The sequence below is a fragment of the Petromyzon marinus genome, chromosome 37 (genome assembly GCF_048934315.1).
Source record: "Petromyzon marinus isolate PM22_M1 ecotype Great Lakes invasive population chromosome 37, UKy_Petmar_22M1.pri1.0, whole genome shotgun sequence".
Classification (NCBI taxonomy): domain Eukaryota; kingdom Metazoa; phylum Chordata; class Hyperoartia; order Petromyzontiformes; family Petromyzontidae; genus Petromyzon; species Petromyzon marinus.
Genome location: NC_133703.1, coordinates 18,407,970 through 18,432,031, shown reverse-complemented (window position 1 = coordinate 18,432,031; position 24,062 = coordinate 18,407,970). Strand labels below are relative to the sequence as shown.

The following is a 24,062-nucleotide window of genomic DNA, read 5'->3' as shown; positions in this document are numbered from 1 at the left end:
CATGCCGAAGGTGTTTAATTACTGTGAATATGGGGTCAGGGACCCCCGAAATCACGACAAATAACCCAGAGAGCCCTGGCCTCTCGGTGATAGCGCAGGCCTTGACGAGATCAATAAAGCAGAGATTGGAGGTCCTGTTGAAATTCTCACTGCCTCTGCCGCATCCGACGCGACAGACGGGGTGGGTGGAGGGGTGCGTGGGGTATGGCGAGCGTGCAGGACGGCCCCGGCCTGAGATTTGAGTCTCCCGCATGGCCTCTCCTCCTCGGCGCGCTGCATGGCAAGGGGGCCCGATGGTCGAGAAGTCCCTACCGGGAAACCTCAATCCCGGGCCACAGCGCCGCCGCCGCCGCCGCCGCAGCGAGCGAGCGAGTAGAGAGAGAATTCCCTCCCCGGTTAGCCGGCACGGTCCCCGCGGTGATTATAAACGTGGACGACCTTTCGATCTTGCCGCAAAAGACCGTCGCTGGCAGTTGAGACGACGCCAAATGCCGAGGTTTGCAGCCTGCACGGAAACCTCGCAGCGACATCAACGGGAGCATCGCCCTCCCGTGCTTCCGTGTGCCAGCCACTGGACAACGGCAGAAGGCCGCGCGAGACTTTGCTGCGCACAAACCCCCATGGGCTCGGAATCACCGACACGACGTTCCCTCGCTGGGCGCATCCTCGCAACAAATGCATAATTAAGGAACGGCCGTCACTACCAACAGCGCCATCATCAACGCCACCAACAGCACTTTCACCACGACCATTATCATCATCATCATCACGATCACCACCACCACCCATAATCAGCAACCACAGAATTTATTGCAGTTCCACCAGCACCACCACCATCACCACCGGCACGACAAACCACGTGGTCATCACCACGATAAATACTGGCACCACAAAAAGCTTCTTCTCATCATCACCACTACCACCACCACAACGAACATTTCACCACCACCAAACAATCACCAACCACCACTCGTCACATCACAACCACCATAAAGTTAGCATCTCTAACCAACCACCATCCAACCACCATTCACATCACACAACTACCATAAACACAGCACCACTAACTAACCACTATCCAACCACCATTCACATCACACAACTACCATACACACAGCACCACTAACCAACCACCATCCAACCACCATTCACATCACACAACTACCATACACACATCACCACTAAACCAACCACCATTCCCATCACCACAACTACCCTACACATCTCACCACTAACCAACCACTATCCAACCACCATTCACATCATGCAACTACCATACACACAGCACCACTAACCAACCACCATCCAACCACCATTCACATCACAGAACTACCATACACACATCACCACTAAACCAACCACCATTCCCATCACCACAACTACCCTACACATCTCAGCACTAACCAACCACTATCCAACCACCATTCACATCATGCAACTACCATACACACAGCACCACTAACCAACCACTATCCGACCACCATTCCCATCACCACAACTACCATACACACAGCACCACTAACCAACCACTATCCAACCACCATTCCCATCACCACAACTACCATACACACAGCACCACTAACCAACCACTATCCAACCACCATTCCCATCACCACAACTACCATATACACAGCACCACTAACCAACCACTATCCAACCACCATTCCCATCACCACAACTACCATACACATCTCACCACTAAACCAACCACGTTCCAACCACCATTCACATCACCACAACTACCCTACACACATCACCACGATACCAACCACCATTCCCATCACCACAACTACCCTACACACATCACCACTAAACCAACCACCATTCCCATCACCACAACTACCATACACACAGCACCACAATACCAACCACCATTCCCATCACCACAACTACCATACACACAGCACCACTAAACCAACCACCACGAGTCTCTCACAGCCTTAGCGGCGGCAGTCGAAGCGGCGGACGTGATTATGTGCATAGCAATTAGCGCCTTGATTCGGGGCTAATCATGCATTCCTGCTTTCCCGGCGAATCGAGCGATCGGCGCTATGAGGTGATAAGTCAGAGTTAATTGCGGCGGGAATCACTTCATAAAATTTGCTGTAGCGGGAACGGCTCCTCTGCATTTATCCGACGGCTAATTACAATCTACGGCCCGGGGCTACGGCGTCAGGTAGTTATAGAAGTAATATTATTCGCCAATTGTCAGATTAATTTATATAATTTATATAAAGGATTAAATTCTTTTTCTTTGAGTCATCACTTCTCCCAGATATTAAAAGTAATTCTGACAGCTTTCATTACCGGTCGGGAAAGCAATTTAAGATTATGACATGCTTGAAGACTGCGGGTGCCGAAGGGGGGGGCGAGGGGGGGGCTGGGGGGGGGCTGGGGGGGGGGCTGGGGGGGAGGTGAAGTTGGGCGAGGGGGAGGTGGTGGGATGCAGGGGAGGGGCAGAGAGGAGGAGGAGGAGCAGGGGTTGATAGGATGGAGGTGGTGGTGGTGGAAGGAGGTGCTGTTAGAAGCACTTGCCCCAGCAGTCTATTCAGGCTAGACGGGGGGGGGGGGGGGTCTTTTGTCTTTGGTAGGAGATGATGCGGGGCTGTAATTGGCGCGCGTGTGTCATAGTGATGGTGGTTTTAGTGGTGTTTAAGTTTTGGTGGTGGTTGTGATTGTGGGCCTATTCGGAGTACGGAGTGGTGGGTCGGTGATGATGATGATGCTGATGATGAGTGAAACCGTGATAATCTGAGATGGCGGTGAAAGTGTTCGGGGTGGCGGTGGTGGTGGTGGTGGTGGTAGTAGCGGTCACTACTCCGACTACCGCACAAACTCGCTGTCGATGTCACACCGAAATATTGGAATGAACGCAGTGCCAATTGTGATCGTTGACACTCTATGATGATGATTCTTACACCACGCACGGACGTTACAGGGCGGCGTGGGACCGGCATATGGAGTCGAACTTGTCAGCCGTGTGCGTAGCTCGGGAGCTCGGGAGCAGGCGCGGAGTCGATTAAATTTTTCTCTCTCCTCGTCCAAACGCCGCTTGCACCCGTGGGCAATTACAGTACGTCCGTTTACAAAGACAAACGAGATCCCCCTCCACCACCAACACTACCACCAATAGCACCACCAACTACCAGCACCACCACCACCACCACCGTGTAGCCGTCCCAACAGACTGCGAGCGTGGCGCACGAGGTTTGGTAGGTGGCCAGCAACCCACGCCCGGCCGCCTTTGTCTCCACCGAGCGGCGATGTTGACTACTCGTCTGAGACCGAGGTCCGGTTCAGATAATCGTCACTGGGTGGCGTTGGTGGTCGACAGCGGGAATCGAACTCGGGTCCGTCGGGGTTCGTAGCGCTAACCGCTACAATACCGCTCCCCACACACACCACACGTGTACACACACACAAGACAAAGATTCCCCGTATAGGCTTAACAGACTTTTGGGGCAAGTGCTGTTAGATAGCACCTATGAAGGCCGGCACGGCACGCCGGCCTTCATAGGTGCTAGCTAGCTTCGCACGAGCGAAGCTGGCGTGACGAGATCTACGCCCGGCCGCCTTTGTCTCCCCAACACAGATTTTGTTTTGTTTTACTTACTACCGCCACAGCAGCAGGTATAGGTCTCAATCTGAGGCCCAGTCCCTCTCAGATAGACCTAGGCCCAGCAGCGCTTTAGATATTAGGAAGCCACTAGGAGCTAAGGCACTTTAAACAACCTACGACATTGCAAACTCATTTCCCCAGAACTGCCTTTTGCGCGTGCGTGTGCGTGCGCGTGTGTGTGTGTGCGTGTGTGCGCGTGTGCGTGCGTGTGTGCGTGTGCGCGTGCGTGCGTGTGTGTGTGTGTGTGTATGCGTGTGTGCATGCGTGTGTGCGTACGTGTGTGTGCGTGCGTGTGTGGAGGTTGTTGTCATCCCCCCTCCCCAGCCGCCGCACCTCCGATTAGCACGGTTGGCTACGTGCGGTGCGAAAGAAGTTCAACGTAACAGGCTTAATATTGTTCGTGAGCCTGGCATCGAACGCCGGGTTCGACGCCCGGTTTTGCAGCGCGGTGCGCTAACCGCTGCGCCACCGCTCCCCCCCCCCACACCCCCCACACACCCCCCACTCGCCCGCGTGGCATCCTTATTAACGTGATTTTGACGCCAATGGAATCCTCGCCGCGCCCGACATTCAAATGAGAGACTCCTCCGACTCATTCACAATCGCGGCGAATTAAGCCGTGACAACGCATTAATTGCATAATTAAAACACAGGGCCTGCCGCTTATTAATCGCTTAATTAGAGAGAAATTAGTGCGGAGGAGGGAGGGGGTGAAGGAGCGGGGTGGAGGAAGTGTGCGCGTGTACACGTGCGTGCATGCTGTGTGAACACGCGCGTGCGCGCTGTGCGAACACGTGCGTGTGTGTGTGTGTGTACACGTGGGGAGCGATGGTGTAGCGGTTAGCGCGCTGCGCTACGAACCTGACGACCCGAGTTCGATTCCCTCTCACGGCCAACACCGGTGACGATTATCTGAGCTGCTCCTGGCCCTCCCCTAGTTCGACTCAGCCTCAAAAGAGTACTTGGTGCGGTGTGTAAACATCGCCACTGGGGAGACAAAGGCGGTCGGGGGTGGTGCTGGCCACCCACACCCTCGTGTGCCGTGCCGGCCTGCATAGGTTTCTCGCTATCAGCACTTGCCACAACAGTCTGTTAAGGCTACACGGGGGATCTTTGTCTTGTGTGTACTGTGTGAACACGTGTATGTATGTGTGCAGTGTGTGCACACTGTGTATACGGGTGTTTGTGTATACGCGGGCATGGCGTTCCTGTGCATGTGTAGCGGTAACCAACTCGCCTATCCGCCTACTACCAGAGTTCAATTCCCGCTCACGGCCATCAACACCAAGTGGCGATTATCTGAACCTGTACCGGAGCCTCCCCTAGGTCGACTCCGACGCAAATGAGTACCTGGTGCGATGTGTAAACAACATCGCCACTGGGGAGACAAAGGCGGTCGGGCGTGGTGCCTGCCTTCAATCGGTGCTGCAGCTCGCTAACAGAACTTCGGGGGGGGGGGGGGAGGGGGGGGTCGTTGTATTTGTACAATGGGCGCCGTCCATTGAAGCCGCGTGTCAAAGGCGCAGCCCTGCAACGGCTCCGCTCCCGCTGGTGTTGGCGGTAGCGCTCCCATGCGGCCCACTCTGCTCTGGCTGTCGAATGATGATACCGGTTGTTGTAAATTGCCGGCGAAACGTCGGACTCGAACTGTAGACGCTGCGGGTTAAACTCCCCAACACGCAGCGGTGTGCTGAACTCATTGTGGCCACCACCCGACACAGCCACTTGATTTGGCTGTGTCGGGTGGTGGCGGGTTTAGCGACACATTTATACTCACGCGATTTAACAAACAAACAAAAACCACGCTTTTATTACGGTCGCGAAAGCCGACGACGTCTTGAACCAATCTTCCTCGACCCTGCCACGTCGTCATCCCCACTACCGGATCCGTCATCTTCACGACTCCTCTCTTGACCCCCCCCCCTCTACCTCCTCCATCCCCCAAGCCCCCCTCCCTCCCCAAGCCCCCCCCCCTCCCACTGCTCCGCTCTCCCCCGAACTTATGAGCGATTTCCTACGTGTGAAGTAAGAAATCAATACTGAGAATGTGATCACGTGTCACTGTGAGAGTGTGAAAGGGAGTGAGAGTGTGTGTGTGTGTGAGAGTGTGTGTGTGTGTGTTACTGTAAGAGTGTAAAAGGGTGTGAGAGTGTGTGTGTGTTACTGTAAGAGTGTAAAAGGGTGTGAGAGTGTGTGTCACTGTGAGAGTGTGAAAGGGAGTGAGAGTGTGCGTGTGAGAGAGTGTGTGTGTGTGTGAGAGTGTGAAAGGGTGTGAGAGTGTGTGTGTGAGAGTGTGTGTGTGAGAGTGTGTGTGTGAGAGTGGGTGTGTGAGAGTGTGTGTGTGTGTGAGAGTGTGAAAGGGTGTGAGAGTGTGTGTGTGAGAGTGTGTGTGTGTGTGAGAGTGTGAAAGGGTGTGAGAGTGTGTGTGTGTGAGTGTGTGTGTGTGAGAGTGTGTGTGTGTGTGTGAGAGTGTGTGTCACTGTGAGAGTGTAAAAGGGTGTGAGAGTGTGTGTGTGTGAGAGTGTGTGTGTGTGAGAGTGTGTGTGTGTGAGAGTGTGTGTGTGAGAGTGTGTGTGTGAGAGTGTGTGTGACTGCGAGGGTGTGAAAGGGTGTGAGAGTGTGTGTGTGTGTGAGAGTGTGTGTGTGTGTGTGCCACTGTGAGAGTGTAAAAGGGTGTGAGAGTGTGTGTGTGAGTGTGTGTGTGTCACTGTGAGAGTGTAAAAGGGTGTGAGAGTGTGTGTGTGAGAGTGTGTGTGTGTGTCACTGTGAGGGTGTAAAAGGGTGTGAGAGTGTGTGTGTGAGAGTGTGTGTGTGTGAGAGTGTGTGTGTGAGAGTGTGTGTGACTGGGGAGCGGTAGTGTAGTGGTTAGCGTGCTGCGCTATGAACCTGGCGACGCGGGTTCGATTCCCGCTCACTGCCAACACCAGTGACGATTATCTGAACCGGTCCCGGGCCTCCCCTAGGTCGACTCAGCCTCAAATGAGTACCTGGTGCGGTGTGTAAACATCGCCACTAGGGAGACAAAGGCGGTCGGGCGTGGTGCTGGCCACCCACCCACCCCCTCGTGTACCGTTCTGGCCTTCATAGGTGCTCGCTAACAGCACTTGCCCCTACAGTCTGTTACAGGCTATATGGGGGATCTTTGTGACAGCGAGAGTGTGAAAGGGAGTGAGAGTGTGTGTGTGTGTGTCACTGTGATTTCGCTTGCTGAGTGAGGGTGGCGTTTGTGCACAGACTGCCCTATATGACATCATAACAACAGTCTGGACCACTGGACGGGTTCCGCAGGATTGGAAGGATGCCCTGGTGGTCCCCCTCTTTAAGAAGGGGGATCACACATACTGTAACAACTACAGGGGCATCTCACTCCTCAGTGTGCCGGGAAAGGTTCTGCCTTGCCAGGCACGCTGAGGAGAGGCTTGCGGAGCCCCAATGCGGTTTCAGGAAAGGGTGGTCCTGCACAGATGCCATATTTTCTGTCCTGGTCAAGGCCTATGATACCATCAGTAGGCCTGGGCTCTGGGTCGTTCTTCGTGCTTTTGGAGTCCCTGACCCTCTGCTCACGATCATTAAGGACCTTCATGATGGTGTGCAGGCCCGGGTAAAGCTACGTGGCCGGGAGTCAGAGCCATTCCCTGTACCCCTTGGGGGTGCGACAGGAATGTCCTCTGGCTCCCACATTATTTAACATCTATTTTGACCACGTAGTTCGTGAATCCTTCAATAGCTGTTACTGGGGAATCTCCATTTGGTACAGATATAATGGGAGGCTGATCGATGCCCAGGTGCGGTTAAGGGATGGCTCCCTATTGCTCAACCACGTTATGTATGCCGATGATTTGGTAATAGCTGCTCATTCAGAGGAGGAATTGGAGACGCTGCTGCTGAGACTGGAGCGTGCCACTAAGAGATGGGGCCTTACCATCAGCCCCACCAAAACTAAGCACCTGCCTGGGTATTTTGTACCATCGGACACTCCACCCCCACAACTCCCAATCGGTGATGGGGCAGTTGTGGAGAGAGTGGAGAGTTTCCCATACCTGGGCAGTGTGCTTATGACCGGCTCCAGTTTAACAGCAAAGGTCTCACTCCGAATCAGTCGAGCGGTATTATCTTTTCATCGGTTGCGTAACGCTGTGTGGAAGCTACCTGGTCTGTCGCTCCGCACTAAGCTTCAGGTCTTCTCGGCCACGGTCATTCCCTTCCTTCTCTACGATTGCGAAACGTGGACCCCCCTAATGGAACATCTTCGCCGGTTAGAAACATTTAGGCTGGCCTGCCTACGATCCATCCTGGGTTTAACCAGACAGGATTGTGTGAGGAGCTCACAAATCCTTGAAAGATCTGGGCAAGGTCCCATCGGTGAGCTCCTCCGGCGGGCAAGGCTGCGATGGCTGGGTCATGTAGCCCGCATGCCCAGCCACCACATGCTGAAACAGCTTTTGTTCGGCCGGATCAAGGGGGCTAAACGGGCGCGGCACGGGCTAGAGAAGAGATGGAGTGATGTGGTGCAGGAGGACGTGGAGCTGAGTGGACTTGCCGATGACTAGTACCAGCGGTGTCAAGATCGGCCTCTGTGGAGGAGGCTCGTGAAAGACGCTACTGGGCAGTTGGAGGCAGTCGCCCTCCAACAACAACGGAGGGCGGAGGAGCGACGCTCACAACAACGAGCGGAGCGCCAGGTAGCTAACGCACAGCAGGTTGGCACAGTAGGAGGCACAGGTGGTGCATCAGCCAGTCATCTCAGTCATCTCAGTCAGTCGACCCGTGGCACCTGGGTCTGCCCCGTGACCTCCTGCCCGCGGGCGTTCGACACTTCACGTGGCCTCAAGGTGCACATGGCCTGGCACAAGCGTCGTGGTGACGTCACCGCCACTTAGTGGCGAATGGCGGTTGTTGTTGTTGTGTGACTGCGAGAGTGTGAAAGGGTGTGAGAGTGTGTGTGTCAAACTGTGTGTGTGTCAGACTGTGTGTGTGCCAAACTGTGGGGAGCGGTAGTGTAGCGGTTAGCGCGCTGCGCTATGAACCTGGCCACCCGAGTTCGATTCCCGCTCACGGCCAACACCGGTGACGATTATCTGAACCGATCCTGGGCCTCCCCTAGGTGGACTCAGTCTAAAATGAGTACCTGGTGGTGATGTGTAGACATCGCCACCACGAGATGAGACAAAGGCGGCCGGGCGTGGTTCTGGCCACCCACTGCCTCGTGTGTTGCTACTCGCTAACAGCACTTGAGGCTACGAAGGGGGATATATGTCTCGCCTGTGTTTGTGGGGAGCGGCAGAGCAGTGGCGAGTGGGGCGTTGCCCTACGGCCTCGAACCCGGCGGTTCCCAAGTTCGACTCGAGCTCACGGTCAACTCGTCGGTGACGAATTGACCTGAACCAGGTCCTGCGCCTCCTCCTCGCGTAAGCGCATCTCGGACTTAAACGAGTAGCACCTACTCGCCTGTGTGCGTATATGTGTTAACATCACCGCAGGGGAGACAAAGGCGGCCGGGCGTGGTTGCTGGCCACCCGACCCCTCGTTTTGCGGTGCTAGCCTTCGTATCGGTTGCTCGCTAACAGCACTTGGGCCAGCAGTCTGTTAAGGCTACACGGGGGATCGTTTTTCTTTGTAAACACCATCAGTAGTGGAGGCAAAGGCGACCGACCGGGCGTGGTTGGTGCTAACCACACCAACCCACCCATCCGTGCTCCGTGTTTGCCCGTCGCAAATCGATTTCTCGCAACAACAACAACAACAAAACAGCTCTTTCCCCGACGCTCGTTCGAGGCTACGAGGGGGATCTTGGTCTTTGCTCTCTGTGTGAGTGGCCAAATTCTTCCCAGCAAATCCGCAGGTAACCAGCGGGGGTGGGAAACATCGCGGTCCTTTATTACAACAAAGACAAAGATCCCCCGTGTAGCCTTAACATATTGTTGGGGCAAGTGCTGTTAGCGAGTTGCCCCCTATGAAGGCCGGAACGGTACACGAGGGTGTGGGTGGTCAGCAGCACCACGCCCGACCGCCTTTGTCTCCCTAGTGGCGATGTTCTCCACACTACACCAGGTACTCAAGATGATCGTCACCGGTGTTGACCGCGAGCGGGTTGCCGGGTTCATAGCGCAGTGCGCTAACCGCTGCACCACCGCTCCCCACACACGCACGTAGAACACACACACACACACGGGGAGAGAGACACGCAAACTCCAAATATACAGCAGGCGTCAAGAGTTGGGATCGAACCCACGACTTCCTGTATACCAAGCGAGGTAGTCAACATCTCCTAGCCACCGTGATGATCAGAGATGGAACCCACGACCTCCTGTGTACCAGGCGAGGTAGTCAACATCTCCTAGCCACCGTGATGATGATGATGATCTCGAGCAAGCACGACTGCTGTTGCTGCTGTTGCTGATCAGGCACTGAATGTCGAAACCAGTGCAGATGTTTGTTGTTGTTGTTGTGTCGTTGAGACCAAAATGCTGCTCGAATTACGGCATTCGCAGACGCCAGGGAAGGCCGCGCGACTGACGGGATGTGTAAACAACAACAACAACAACTTCAACAACAACAGCAGCAGCAGCAACGGCCAGAAGCAGCAAGGAAAACTTGGACTCGTGAGGCGACTCAACCGAGTGGGAACATTCAGTGGAAAACGCCACACCATCATGATCATCATCATTGTGTTGTTTACAAAATAAGTGAAGCACACATCTCGCCACCTTCACGGCCCATTGATGGGCTGAACAGCTTAATTAAGCTAATTATTCGGCGATAATGGATGGCTAATTCAGTGGCCAATGACTCGATAAGCCCCCCCCCCTCTTTAAAACACGACGGCCGTCTGAAGGCTGGCAACCCCCACCCCTCCCATCCTACAGCGCTGGACGTGGATTGTGGGGGGGGGGAGACAAAGGCGGCCGGGAGTGGGGCTGGCCATCCACCCCCTCGTGTAGCGTGCCGACATTCGGGGGTGTTCGCTCACAGCACTTGCCCCAGCAGTCTGTTGTTGAAGGGCTATACGGGGGACCTTTGTCTGTGCTTGTACGGCACGCGACTCAGTGAGCCGGGCGCTCCGCCGTTGTTGTTGTTGCTGTTGTTGTTACAGCTGTTGTTATTGTTGCAGCTGTTGTTGCTGGTGTTGTTGTTGCTGATGTTGTTGCTGCTGTTGTTGTTATTGTTGCTGTTGTTGCTGCTGTTGTTATTGTTGTAGCTGTTGTTGCTCGTGTTGTTGTTGCTGCTGTTGTTGGTGTTGCTGTTGTTGTTGTTGCTGTTGTTATTGTTGCAGCTGTTGTTGTTGCTGCTGTTGTTGTTGCTGCTGTTGTTGTTATTGTTGCAGCTGTTGTTGCTGTTGTTGTTATTGTTCGTGTTGTTGTTGCTGGTGTTGTTGTTGCTGCTGTTGTTATTGTTGCAGCTGTTGTTGTTGCTGCGGTTGTTGGTGTTGCTGTTGTTATTGTTGCAGCTGTTGTTGCTGGTGTTGTTGTTGCTGTTGTTGCTGCTGTTGTTGTTATTGTTGCTGTTGTTGTTATTGCTGCTGTTGTTGTTATTGTTGCAGCTGGTGTTGCTCGTGTTGTTGTTGCTGCTGTTGTTGGTGTTGCTGTTGCTGCTGTTGTCGTTGCTGTTGTTATTGTTGCAGCTGTTGTTGTTGCTGCTGTTGTTGCTGCTGTTGTTATTGTTGCTGTTGTTGCTGCTGTTGATATTGTTGCAGCTGTTGTTGCTGGTGTTGTTGTTACAGCTGTTGTTGTTGCTGCTGTTGTTACTGTTGCTGTTGTTGCTGCTGTTGTTATTGTTGCAGCTGTTGTTGCTGGTGTTGTTGTTACAGCTGTTGTTGTTGCTGCTGTTGTTATTGTTGCAGCTGTTGTTGCTCGTGTTGTTGTTGCTGCTGTTGTTGGTGTTGCTGCTGTTGTTGTTATTGTTGCAGCTGTTGTTGCTGGTGTTATTGTTGTAGCTGTTGTTGCTGGTGTTGTTGTTGCTGGTGTTGTTGTTGCTGTTGTTGCTGTTGTCGTTGTTGCTGTTACTGTTGCTGCTGTTGTTGATGCTGCTGTTGGTGTTGCAGCTGTTGCTGCTTTTGCTGTTGTTGTTACTGCTGCTATTGTTGTTGCTGCTGTTGTTGGTGTTGCAGCTGTTGTTCCTGCTGTTGTTGCTGTTATTTTTGCTTCTGTTGTTATTGCTGTTGTTGTCGTTGCTGTTGTTATTGTTGCAGCTGTTGTTGCTGCTGTTGTTGTTGCTGCTGTTGTTGCTGTTGTTGTTATTGTTGCAGCACTTGTTGTTGCTGTTGCTGCTATTATTGCGGTTGTTGCTGCTGTTGTTGGTGTTGCAGTTGTTGGTTCTGCTGTTTCTTTTAACAATGTTGTTGTCATTGCTGCTGTTGCTGCTACTGATGGTATTGCGCTGCCTATAAATAGGGTTGCGGCAACTACTGTTGCTTATCTAGCTTTTGCTGCTGTTCCTGATAACGTGCTGCTAATATTATTGCTGTTGTTGGTGGTGTCACGCACAGCTGGGGACTGCTGCTCATGATGCTGTGTCCCTCTCCGTGTCCGCTACGCGTGTCTGTGCGTGTCTGTGTTCATTTGGGCAGACTCACTCACACAGTAGTCACCACTCGCTCTTCATATCCAAGGCTCTGTCTCTCTCGGTCTCTCGCTGTCTCACTACATCTGTCTCTCTGTCTCTCTCTCTGTCTCTCTCTGTTTCTCTCTCGATCTCTCTCTCTGTCTCACTACGTGTCTCTCTGTCTCTCTCTGTCTCTCTGTCGATCTCTCTGTCTGTCTCACTACATCTGTCTCTCTGTCTCTCTCTGTTTCTCTCTCGATCTCTCTCTGTCTCACTACGTGTCTCTCTGTCTCTCTCTCTATGTCTCTCTGTCTCACTACATCTGTATCTCTGTCTCTCTCTATCTCTCTCTCGATCTCTCTCTGTCTCACTACATCTGTCTCTCTCTCTGTTTCTCTCTCGATCTCTCTCTCTCTCTGTCTCACTACGTGTCTCTCTGTCTCACTACATCTGTCTCTCTGTCTCTCTCTATGTCTCTCTGTCTCTCTCTCGATCTCTCTCTGTCTCACTACATCTGTCTCTCTCTATGTCTCTCTGTCTCACTCTCGATCTCTCTGTCTCACTACATCTGTCTCTCTCTCGATCTCTCTGTCTGTCTCACTACATCTGTCTCTCTGTCTCTCAGTAGAGGTTGGCGCACTGGACGCTCCTCTCGGCCGTGTGGCTCAGCAAGATCACCCCAGGGTCATCAGATCTGTGTTGCGTTCTTGCGGTGCGAAGGAGGATCTGGCCCACCAGTACTTGGGGTGTCCACGGCTGAACTCAGTGTTCCGGCTCTTGGGATCCATTCTCAGTAAACTGGGGGTGCCCTTTCACAAGAGCTGGTTCATCTACGGAGGGTGCCTTACCTGGCAAGCAAGCGCCACGATCTTGTGAACTTTGTCTGCGCCCAAGCAAAGATGGCAGTCTACAAAACCCGGAAAAAGAAGAAGCTGAAGCCGCAAGGCGACACGGACGGTGGCTGCTCAGCGGTGGCGATGTTGAGTGGCCTGCTCAAGGCGCGGCTCCGTCTGGAGCACGTCTCGTACCCGCTCCTATACCGGGGACGCGCACGCCGCGTTCCTTAAACGGTGGGGGGTGGGGGGGCGGTCAGGCCCTCTGCACCGAAACAAAACGGTGCACCGGCGTTCACGTTTTGGCCGGTCGACTGTAGGTTTGCGATGTGCGTGACGACGCGGTGCTCGCGGTGCTCTTGGCGGTGTGACGCACGTGGTGGTGTTGCGCACGTGGTGGTGTTGCGCACGTGGTGCTCGTGGCGGTGTGGCGCACGTGGCGGCGTGGCGCGTGGCGCACGTGGCGCACGTGGCGGTGTGGTGCACGTGGTGCTCGTGGTGGTGTGGCGCACGTGGTGGTGTAGCGCACGTGGCGGTGTGGCGCGTGGCGCAGTGGCGCACGTGGTGGTGTTGCGCACGTGGTGCTCGTGGTGGTGTGGCGCACGTGGTGGTGTAGCGCACGTGGCGGTGTGGCGCAGTGGCGCACGTGGCGGCGTGGCGCGTGGCGCAGTGGCGCACGTGGCGGTGTGGTGCACGTGGCGGCGTGGCGCGCGTGGCGCACGTGGCCGTGTGGTGCACGTGGCGGTGTGGTGCACGTGCCGCGGTTGTGCGATGGCGACGTCGCTGTACTCGATGTTGGTGACCCCGCATCGAAAGTGGCTCCAGAGGTATTGCTGCTGGCAGCAATTAAATTGGTTTAAAAGTTAAAAGTCTCTGTCTCTCTGTCTCTCTCTCTCGATCTCTCTGTCTGTCTCACTACATCTGTCTGTCTCTCTCTCTCGATCTCTCTGTCTGTCTCACTACATCTGTCTGTATCTCTGTCTCTCTGTCTCTGTGTCTCTTTCTCGATCTCTCTGTCTGTCTCACTACATCTGTCTCTCTCTGTCTCTCTCCCTCTGTCTCTCTCTCTCTCAATCTGTCTGTCTATCTCACTACATCTCTCTCTCTGTCTCTGTGTCTCTTTCTCGATCTCTCTGTCTGTCTCACTACATCTGTCTCTCTCTGTCTCTCTCCCTCTGTCTCTCTGTCTCTCTCTCTGTCTGAATAACTACATCTGTCTCTCTCTCTCTCTGTCTCTCCCCATCCCTGTCTCTCTCTGTCTCTCTCTCGATCTCTGTCTCTCTCTGTCTCTCCCCATCCCTGTCTCTCTCTGTCTCTCTGTCTCTCCCCATCCCTGTCTCTCTCTCTCTCTCTCTCGATCTCTCTGTCTCACTACATATGTCTCTCTATCTCTCTCTGTCTCTCTCCCTCTGTCTCTCTCTCTCAATCTCTCTGTCTGAATCACTACCTGTCTCTCTCTGTCTCTCCCCATCCCTGTCTCTCTCTGTCTCTCTCTCGATCTCTGTCTCTCTGTCTCTCCCCATCCCTGTCTCTCTCTGTCTCTCCCCATCCCTGTCTCTCTCTGGCTCTCTGTCTCTCTCTCGATCTCTGTCTCTACCCATCTCTCTCTGTCTCTCTCTGTCTCTCTGTCTGTCTCACGATCTCTCTGTCTCTCTTGATCTCTCTTTGTCTCTCTCCATCTCTGTCTCTCTCCTTCGACCTCTATCTCTCTTTCTCTCTCTCTCTCCACCACGCACAAAGAAGTTTGACGCCGCACAGATGTCCCGGGCGAGTCGTCATGGGGGGTGCGAGTGAGCGAGCCGCTAATGAATGGATGCTCACAGCCCCCCCCCTAGCCCCCACCCCTCCCTCAGCGCCCCCCCCCCCCGCTCAGCTCCACGATCCACTCAGCTACCCACGCGACACGTGCGGCGCTCATCTGTCTGCGTCATTTATTTAATTACTCGACGTGTTCGCAGCTTGTTCCCAAATAATTACAGACGCCGAGGAAAGAACTAAACACTCACAACTACGAGAGGGCGAGAGAGAGGGAGAGTGGTGATGGTGTGGGAGAGTGGCTGTCTGTGTGTCTCTGTGTGTGTGTCTGTGTGTGTGTGTCTCTGTGTGTGTGTCTGTGTGTCTCTGTATCTGTGTGTCTCTGTGTGTGTGTGTCTGTGTGTGTGTGTGTCTGTGTCTGTGTATGTCTCTGTGTGTGTGTGTCTGTGTGAGTGTCTCTGTTTGTGTCTCTGTGTGTGTGTCTCCTGCCAGCGGGCGTTCGACACTTCACGTGGCCTCAAGGTGCACATGGCCTGGCACAAGCGTCGTGGTGACGTCACCGCCACTTAGTGGCGAATGGCGGTTGTTGTTGTGTCACTGTGTGTGTGTCTCTGTGTCTGTGTGTCTCTGTGTGTGTCTGTGTGTCTCTGTGTGTGTGTCTGTGTGTCTCTCTGTGTGTATGTGTGTCTCTGTGTGTGTCTCTGTGTGTGTCTCTGTCTGTGTGTGTCTCTGTCTGTGTGTGTGTCTGTGTTTGTGTTTCTTTGAAAGATCTGGACAAGGTCCCATCGGTGAGCTCCTCCGGCAGGCAAGGCTGCGTTGGCTGGGTCATGTAGCCCGCATGCCCAGCCACCGCATGTCGAAACAGCTTTTGTTCGGCCGGATCGAGGGGGCTAAGCGGGCGCGGCACGGGCTAGAGAAGATATGGAGCGATGTGGTACAGGAGGACGTGGAGCTGAGTGGACTTGCCGATGACTGGTGCCAGCGGTGTCAAGATCGGCCTCTGTGGAGGAGGCTCGTGAAGGACGCTACTGGGCAGTTGGAGGCAGTCGCCCTCCAACAACAACGGAGGGCGGAGGAGCGACGCTCACAACAACGAACGAAGCGCCGGGTGGCTAAAGCACAGCAGGTTGGCACAGTAGGGGGCACAGGTGGTGCACCAGCCAGTCATCTCAGTCAGTCGACCCGTGGCACCTGGGTCTGCCCCGTGACCTCCTGCCCGCAGGGCGTTCGACACTTCACGTGGCCTCAAGGTGCACATAGCCTGGCACAAGCGTCGTGGTGACGTCACCGCCACTTAGTGGCGAATGGCGGTTGTTGTTGTTGTGTCTGTGTGTGTGTCTTAGTGTGTCTCTGTGTGTGTCTGTGTGTGTGTCTCTGTGAGTGTGTCTGTGGTGTGGGGAGCGATAGTGTCGCGGTTAGCGCGCTGCGCTATGAACCTGGCGACCCGGGTTCGATTCCCGCTCACGGCCAACACCAGTGACGATTATCTGAACCGGTCCTGGGCGTCCCCTAGGTCGACTCAGCCTCAAATGAGTACCTGGTGTAGCGGTGTGTAAACATCGCCACTGGGGAGACAAAGGCGGTCGGGCGTGGTGCTGGCCACCCACCCCCTCGTGTACTGTTCCGGCCTTCATAGGTGCTCGCTAACAGCACTTGCCCCTACAGTCTGTTAAGGCTATATGGGGGATCTTTGTCTTTGTCTCTGTGTGTGTGTCTGTGGTGTGGGGAGCGGTAATGCGCTGCCCGACAGAGCCAATCACATCGAATTTGTCCACTTGATTTGCTTTCCATAGCGGAGGTATTTTTGGGTTGTATCGCGTAAATTTTGGGTATTATCGCGTAATCTTGATTTGAAGTTTTCGTGACTGCAGGAATCCATACTCTTTGATTCTTTCGGTAAAGCCACGTAGGTATGAAATAAAACAAAATTAATCTATATCGTGAAAATATACGCGATCTAATAAACAAACAAAAAAAACCTCCATTATCCATGGATAATACAGAGTGCTTCAAAAAATGTTAACACAAACATGGGACTATCGTTTTAAATGAAAGGACAGCAAAAAAAAACAACGGATAATACGACACTGTAACGTGAGAACAAATGTAATGTTAATAGCTTCACAAAGTCAAAGAGTCTCCCACTTAAAATTTCGATTTAAAGCTTTCGTGACTGCAAGGATTCATCTTCTTTGGTTCTTTCGAGACAGTCTCGTCCCTTCACCTGATGGAGGCCGCTTGTGTTGTGGCCGAAACGTCGTGAGAATATTATTGTGTTATTTTATTTTATCAATTTATTACTTTATTCTCATTCTACGTGACTTTACCGAAAGAACCAAAGTCAGAGTCGCCCACTTGTTCGCCACGGTTGTCCACAACGCGTGCCCGGAATCTTCTCCAGGTTGATCTCCAGAGCCTAGAGGGCAAACGTTTCTCGTGCTCCCATTGAACATATTCTCAGCGGAAGTGTGAACATCTTATTTGTTTTTGTGTGTTCCTAGTTAAGTACCCTGGCATTTGTCGATTGCGTTCATCATAAAATCCGGAGGAGAAGGAGCAGCATCAGCAGCAGGAAGAGGAGGAGGAACAGATGCACGCGCCAATGAGTGACCACATCCAGCAGAGGAGGGCGCCTCTCGCCCTGCCACACCACCACCACCGTCCCAAGCACCGGACCCCTGGATCGGGCAGCTCGCCGGCATTGTGCCAAGCAAGCGTGGCCCCGCTGCCGATGAGTCGCTGAATGTTTTGCTCTGCTACGTGCGGCGTTAAAGACGACGATGAAACGACGCGCTCCTGGAAGGAGGCCGTGTGGCTGATGGGACGTGTACAAACAAATTCGCTGAACGTTTGCCTTTGTAAGTGGAGAAAGTTTAAAAAAAAGAATTGGGAGTGAGGCGAATGGTCTGTTTAATTTGCGTCATTGTATAAGCGATGCGTTTACAAAGGAGCACGCGTGCATGATGCGTCCGCTGTTGGTGATTGGCATGCACAATCAGCAGAAGCATCATCATCATCATCGGCAGCCGCAGCAGCAGCCATGATCTATCCACTGCTGGCTAAAGGCCTCCCCCCAGCCACACTATCCGGCGATGCGACAACGCACCCAGCACCCGCACACCGACTGATTTCATCTCGCTCCATCTCCCCGACTGGACGGGCAACTCAGGACGCGTTCCAATCCATCGCTCCATCTCCATCACGGATCAGTCCCTCCCCCCCCCTGTCATTCTGATGTTTTAAACATCACCTACACATAATGGTCGTGTCGAATCAAAGCCCTCCCCGCCCCCACCCTCCCTCCCCTCACTAAGCCCCCCACACACACACACACAAGCCATCACCGTGTCCGCGTGCGCGGTGTCGCGCTCAATGTATGGAGCAGCACGCGTCACGTCCGGAGCAGAGACGTCGCCCGTCTGACGATGACGACGATAACGACCGGCAGCCCCCCACCCCCACAGCCCCTCCCCCCAATCCTCACACCCCCCCCCTCCCTCCCGATTCCAAAGAGAAAGATCCCCCGTATAGCCTTGAACCGACTGTTAGGGGCAAGTGCTGATTTCGAGTGGCACCTATTAAGAACGACACGATGCACACGAGGGATGGGTGGTCAGCACCACGCCCGACCGCCTTTGTCTCCCCAGTGGCGATATTTGCACACTGCATCAGGTACTATTTTGAGGCTGAGTCGACCTAGGGGAGGCCCAGGGACGGTTCAAATAATCGTCACTGGTGTTGGCCGTGAGCCGGAATCAAACTCACAAACACCACCACCACAACAACTACACACACCACCACTACCACAACTACACACACCACTACCACAACTACACAAACAACATTACAAACAACAACCGCCATTCACCACTAAGTAGCGGTCACGTCACCACGACGCTTGTGCCAGGCTATGTGCACCTTGAGGCCACGTGAAGTGTCGAACGCCCGCTGGCAGGAGGTCACGGGGCAGATCCAGATGCCACAGCTCGACTGACTGAGACGATTAGCTGATGCACCACCTGTGCCCCCTACTGTGCCAACTTGCTGTGCTTTAGCTACCCGGCGCTCCGCTCGTTGTTGTGAGCGTCGCTCCTCCGCCCTCCGTTGTTGTTGAAGGGCGACTGCCTCCAACTGCCCAGTAGCGTCTTTCACGAGACTCCTCCACAGAGGCCGATCTTGACACCGCTGGTACTAGTCATCGGCAAGTCCACTCAGTTCCACGTCCTCCTGAACCACATCACTCCATCTCTCCTCTAGCCCGTGCCGCGCCCGTTTAGCCCCCTCGATCCGGCTGAACAAAAGCTCTTTGTTTTTTTCGGTAAAGTCACGTATTAATAATAAATAATAAAATAACATTATAGCGTACGACGTTTCGGTTGCAACACAAGCAGCCATCATCAGGTACAGAAGAGCTAAATTTACGAGAGAGAGGAAACACATAACCTCAGATGTATATACAGACACCCAAGTAGGGGGAACTAACACAGACACAACAGGGGACACAGAGAGACAAGTATACCCAACAGACAGGGTTTAGCAACATTTGGAAACCATATAAAGCAACACAGACTGTCGGTCAAAACACAATTAACGAATAGTCCGGTTGATTAAGCTATTTCAAAGATTGCTAAATTGCAAGTTAAGTATGAAATTTAAAACACAGACCGCATACACACACATAGACATGTGTGTGTATGTGTGTGTATGCGGTCTGTGTTTTAAATTTCATACGTAACTTGCAATTTAGCAATCTTTGAAAAAGCTTAATCAACCGGACTATTCGTTAATTGTCTTTTGACCGACAGTCTGTGTTGCTTTATATGGTTTCCAAATTTTGCTAAACCCTGTCTGTTGGGTATACTTGTCTCTCTGTGTCCCCTGTTGTGTCTGTGTTAGTTCCCCCTACTTGGGTGTCTGTATATACATCTGGGGTTATGTGTTTCCCCTTTCTCGTAAATTTAGCTCTTCTGTACCTGATGATGGCTGCTTGTGTTGCAACCGAAACGTCGTACTCTATTATGCTATTTTATTATTTCTTATTTATACGTGACTTTACCGAAAAAAACAAAGAGTAATTCCTGCAGTCACGAAAGCTTCGAACCAAGTCTTGAACAAAAGCTGTTTAGGCATACGGTGGCTGGGCATGCGGGGTACATAGCCCAGCCAACACTGCCTTGCCTGCCTTAGGAGCTCATCGATGGGACTTTGTCCAGACCTTTCAAGGATTTGTAAGCTCCTCACGCAATCCAGCCTGGTTAAACCCAGGATGGATCGTAGGCAGGCCAACCTAAATGTTTCTAACCGACGAAGATGTTTCATTCGGGGGGTCCACGTTTGGCAAGCGTAGAGAAGGGAGGGAATGACTGTGGCCGAGAAGACCTGAAGCTTCGTGCGGAGCGAGAGACCAGGTAGCTTCCACACAGCGTTACGCAACCGATGAAAAGATATTGCCGCTCGACTGATTCGGAGTGAGACCTCTGCTGTTAAACCGGAGCCGGTCATGAGCACACTGCCCAGGTATGGGAAACTCTCCACTCTATCCACAACTGCCCCATCACAGATTGAGAGTTGTGGGGGTGGAGTGTCCGGTGGTACAAAATACCCAGGCAGGTGCTTAGTTTTGGTGGGGTTGATGGTAAGGCCCCACCTCTTAGTGGCAAGCTCCAGATTCAGCAGCAGCGCCTCCAACTCCTCCTCTGAGTGAGCAGCAATAACCAGGTCATCGGCATACATAACATGGTTGAGTAATCGGGAGCCATCCCTTGACCGTATCCGGGCAACAGCCTCCCATTGTATCTGTACCAGATGGAAATTCCTCCGGTACAGCTATTGAAGGCTTCACGAACTACATGGTCAAAATAAATGTTAAATAATGTGGGAGCAAGAGGACATTTTTGTCACACCCCAAGGTGTACAAGGAATGGCTCTGACTCCCGGCCATGTAGTTTTACCCGGGCCCGCTCACCATCATGAAGGTCCTTAATGATCATGAGCAGAGGGTCATGGACTCCGAAAACACAAAGAACAACCCAGAGTCCAGGCCTACTGATGGTATTATATGCCTTGACCCGGTCAATAAAGCAGAGATGTAGGTCGTGTTGGAATTTCCTACACCTCTGCTGTAGAAACCGCATTGGGGCTCTGCAAGCCTCTCCTCAGCGTGCCTGTTAAGGCGATGTTGAATAATCCTTGCCAGAACCTTTCCTTCTTAAAGAGGGGGGCCACGAGGGCATCCTTCCAATCCTGTGGAACCCGTCCAGTGGTCCAGACTGTTGTTATGATGTCATGTAGGGCAGTCTGTGCACAAATGCCACCCTCGCTCAGCATTTCGTTTGGGAGATCATCTCTGCCTGATGCCTCTCCTGGTCTCAGACTCTGGCTCGCCTTCAGTACTTACTCAACAGATGGCACCTCAGCCAGCCACTCACAGGGGGTGATTTCTTCATCCCCACTTTGTCCCACGTTGTTTTCCTGGCTGAGGGACATCTCCTCCCCCAGGACCTCACAAAAATGCTCAGCAAATCTGCAAACCTGTTCCTGGCGGTCGGAGATTGGATCACCGTTCTTTCCCCTAATGATGGTAATAGATGTGGCACTGCAGGTTACTTTTCTGATGGAATTAAAGAGCGATTTGTGATCATGGGCCATTTAGGCAGACTCCATCTCCTCAGCAAACCCGCGACCACCACCCATCCTTGCAGCGCCTCACGGCTCTCCGAACCTCCGAGTGAAGGCTGCGGTAAGCCTCCTCATTCTCTGACGTGGGATGCTTGTAGCCTATGAGAGTGGGCCTGTCGCTTTTTCTCGGCCAGCTTGAACACCTCCTCTGTCAGCCAGGGTCTCTGGGGAGGTCTGGACCATGTACCCAAAGCAGCCATTGTAGCTGCATGAGCCACAGTCCTAAACCTCGCCCATTTCCCCTCGACATCAGGAGAAGTGGGGACGATGCCAACCCCAGCAGCCAGCGATGATGAAATTATCGCTTGCAACTTGTATCAGCTAGCTGAGACCATGCCACTAAGGGTTTGAATGGGGTCCTGGTTGTACACCCACCACCGGAGTGGAAGAATGGCAGGCGCATCTTACAGATGACAAGTCGATGGTCAGTGGGCAGATCAGCTCCACGGTAGGTCCTGGTGTCAAGGACATGGGCCCGCATCTGCTGTTCCGTCACTATGTAGTCCAGCAGATGTTCTTGCTTGGACCAGGCATGCATCCATGATGTGGTGTGGATGCCCCGATGCTGGAACAGCGTGTTGGTACTTACAAGCCCATGGTCTGCACAAAAATCTAGCCCATGCCTTCCAATTACTCCAGACCAGATGCAGCATCATGACCAACTCGGGCATTGAAGTCACCCAACAAGATGACTCTATCCCGAGGGGCCACTTTGCAAGCACCTGTGACAGGAGGTCATAGAAGGCATCTGACTCATCGGCCTTGCATGCATCCCTCCACGGATGTTCATCTTCAGTGGCGGCATAAGTAACCACGACCACCACTCCTCGCCTCTGGTTGATGGGAAGGTGAGCCCAAAGTAGCCTGGGGCTTACAGCTTCCCACACCTCACCGCCACGCTCCCACACCCCCTTCATTAAATTATTCAGAAGAGCCACACCCTGTTGTTTGGTAGTCTCCTGCCGCGAGTAGAGGACTGTCCACACCTCATGGTGGCAGGAGCCAGAGCCTGTCCACCGGACCTCCTGAATGCCACAGAGATCCAGGCGGTACCGGTCCAGCTCCCGACAGAGGAGTGGCAGCCTCTCCTCCGCAGTGAGCGTTCGAACATTCCACGTGGCCACACAAAGTGTTTTTTTATTGTTTCTGGAGGTAGCCCCGAGGGTAAGGATTCAGTCTCCTGGCTCCGCCAAATGGGTTTTGGCCAGGAGACGTCATATACGCCTGTCCCCCCGGGGCCTCCGGCACAAGCTTATTTATTAAATATTGTCGTCGTGGTTTAGTGGAAATTAATTGAAGGTGGAGGGGTTACCAGCCGCTCGCACCCATCCAGAGCCCCCATTTGGCCGCTGTCGTGATCACAGACGCCATTAGGGGAAAGGCCAATCGGAATTGGCCCTCCCCCCACAGCACTGTCCACAACAGCGCTGCCCATCCGGCACCACGAGGAGGTAGGGGGTTGTTTTGCCGGACAACACTCACACACGGACACACACAGCATCCCACCCCTCCCCTCAATCCCTCCCCCCACACACACAACCCCCCCACCCCTCCCCTCAACCCCCCCCCCCCCACACACACACGGACACACACAGCTCCCCAATCCCTCCCCTCAATCCCCCCCCCCACTCCACACACACACGGACACACACAGCCCCCCAATCCCTCCCCTCAATCCCCCCCCCTCCACTCCACACACACAGCCCCCCAATCCCTCCCCTGAATCCCCCCCACTCCACACACGCACGGACACACACAGCCCCCCACCCCTCCCCTCAATCCCCCCACTACACACACACAGCCCCCCACCCCTCCCCTCAATCCCCCCACTACACACACACACGGACACACGCAGCCCCCCACCCCTCCCCTCAATCCCCCCCCCACTCCACACACACGCACGGACACACACAGCCCCCCAATCCCTCCCCTCAATCCCCCCCACTCCACACACACGCACGGACACACGCAGCCCCTTCCACCCCTCCCCTCAATCCCCCCACTACACACACACACGGACACACACAGCCCCCCACCCCTCCCCTCAATCCCCCCACTACACACACACACAGCCCCCCAATCCCTCCCTTCAATCCCCCCCCACTCCACACACACGCACGGACACACGCAGCCCCTTCCACCCCTCCCCTCAATCCCCCCCCCCCCCCCCCCCCCCCCCGCGCGCGCGCAGCTTTCTCGCGATGGAGATAATTTAATTAAAACAAGCTCGGTTATTGCTTCATTATCCCTGCTCATTAAGTCTGAGCCGCTTTCTTGCGTGAAGAATCTCATCTTAGTGCGGCCGAGTCCATATGGGGCGACTGCGGAGCGGAGCCTCCCAATTAGTTTGCGTTGTTAATTACCGCTCATTGTCTCTGATATAATGATGTCTTTGTTTTAACGCGCGACGCGAGTGCGGAACGGGAGGAGAGCGGGAGAGGGGGGGGGGGTAGAGAGAGAGACATGGCGTGGGATGAGAGTGAGTGGGAGAGAGTGAGCAGGAGAGAGTGAGTGAGAGTGAGTCAGTGAGTGAGAGTGAGTCAGTGAGAGTGAGTCAGTGAGAGTCAGTGAGAGTGAGTGAGTGAGAGTGAGTGAGAGTCAGTGAGAGTGAGTGAGAGTCAGTGAGAGAGAGTGAG

At 53.8% G+C, this 24,062-nt stretch overlaps 1 long non-coding RNA gene across 1 annotated transcript; it reads left to right on the top strand.

Annotated features, from left to right (window-relative positions):
- Positions 1–14,885: 14,885 nt before the first annotated feature.
- Positions 14,886–17,640, top strand: LOC142930185 (uncharacterized). Its single transcript, XR_012946246.1, has 2 exons — positions 14,886–15,998; positions 17,250–17,640. It is a non-coding gene; the product is annotated as an uncharacterized LOC142930185 (long non-coding RNA).
- Positions 17,641–24,062: the final 6,422 nt, after the last annotated feature.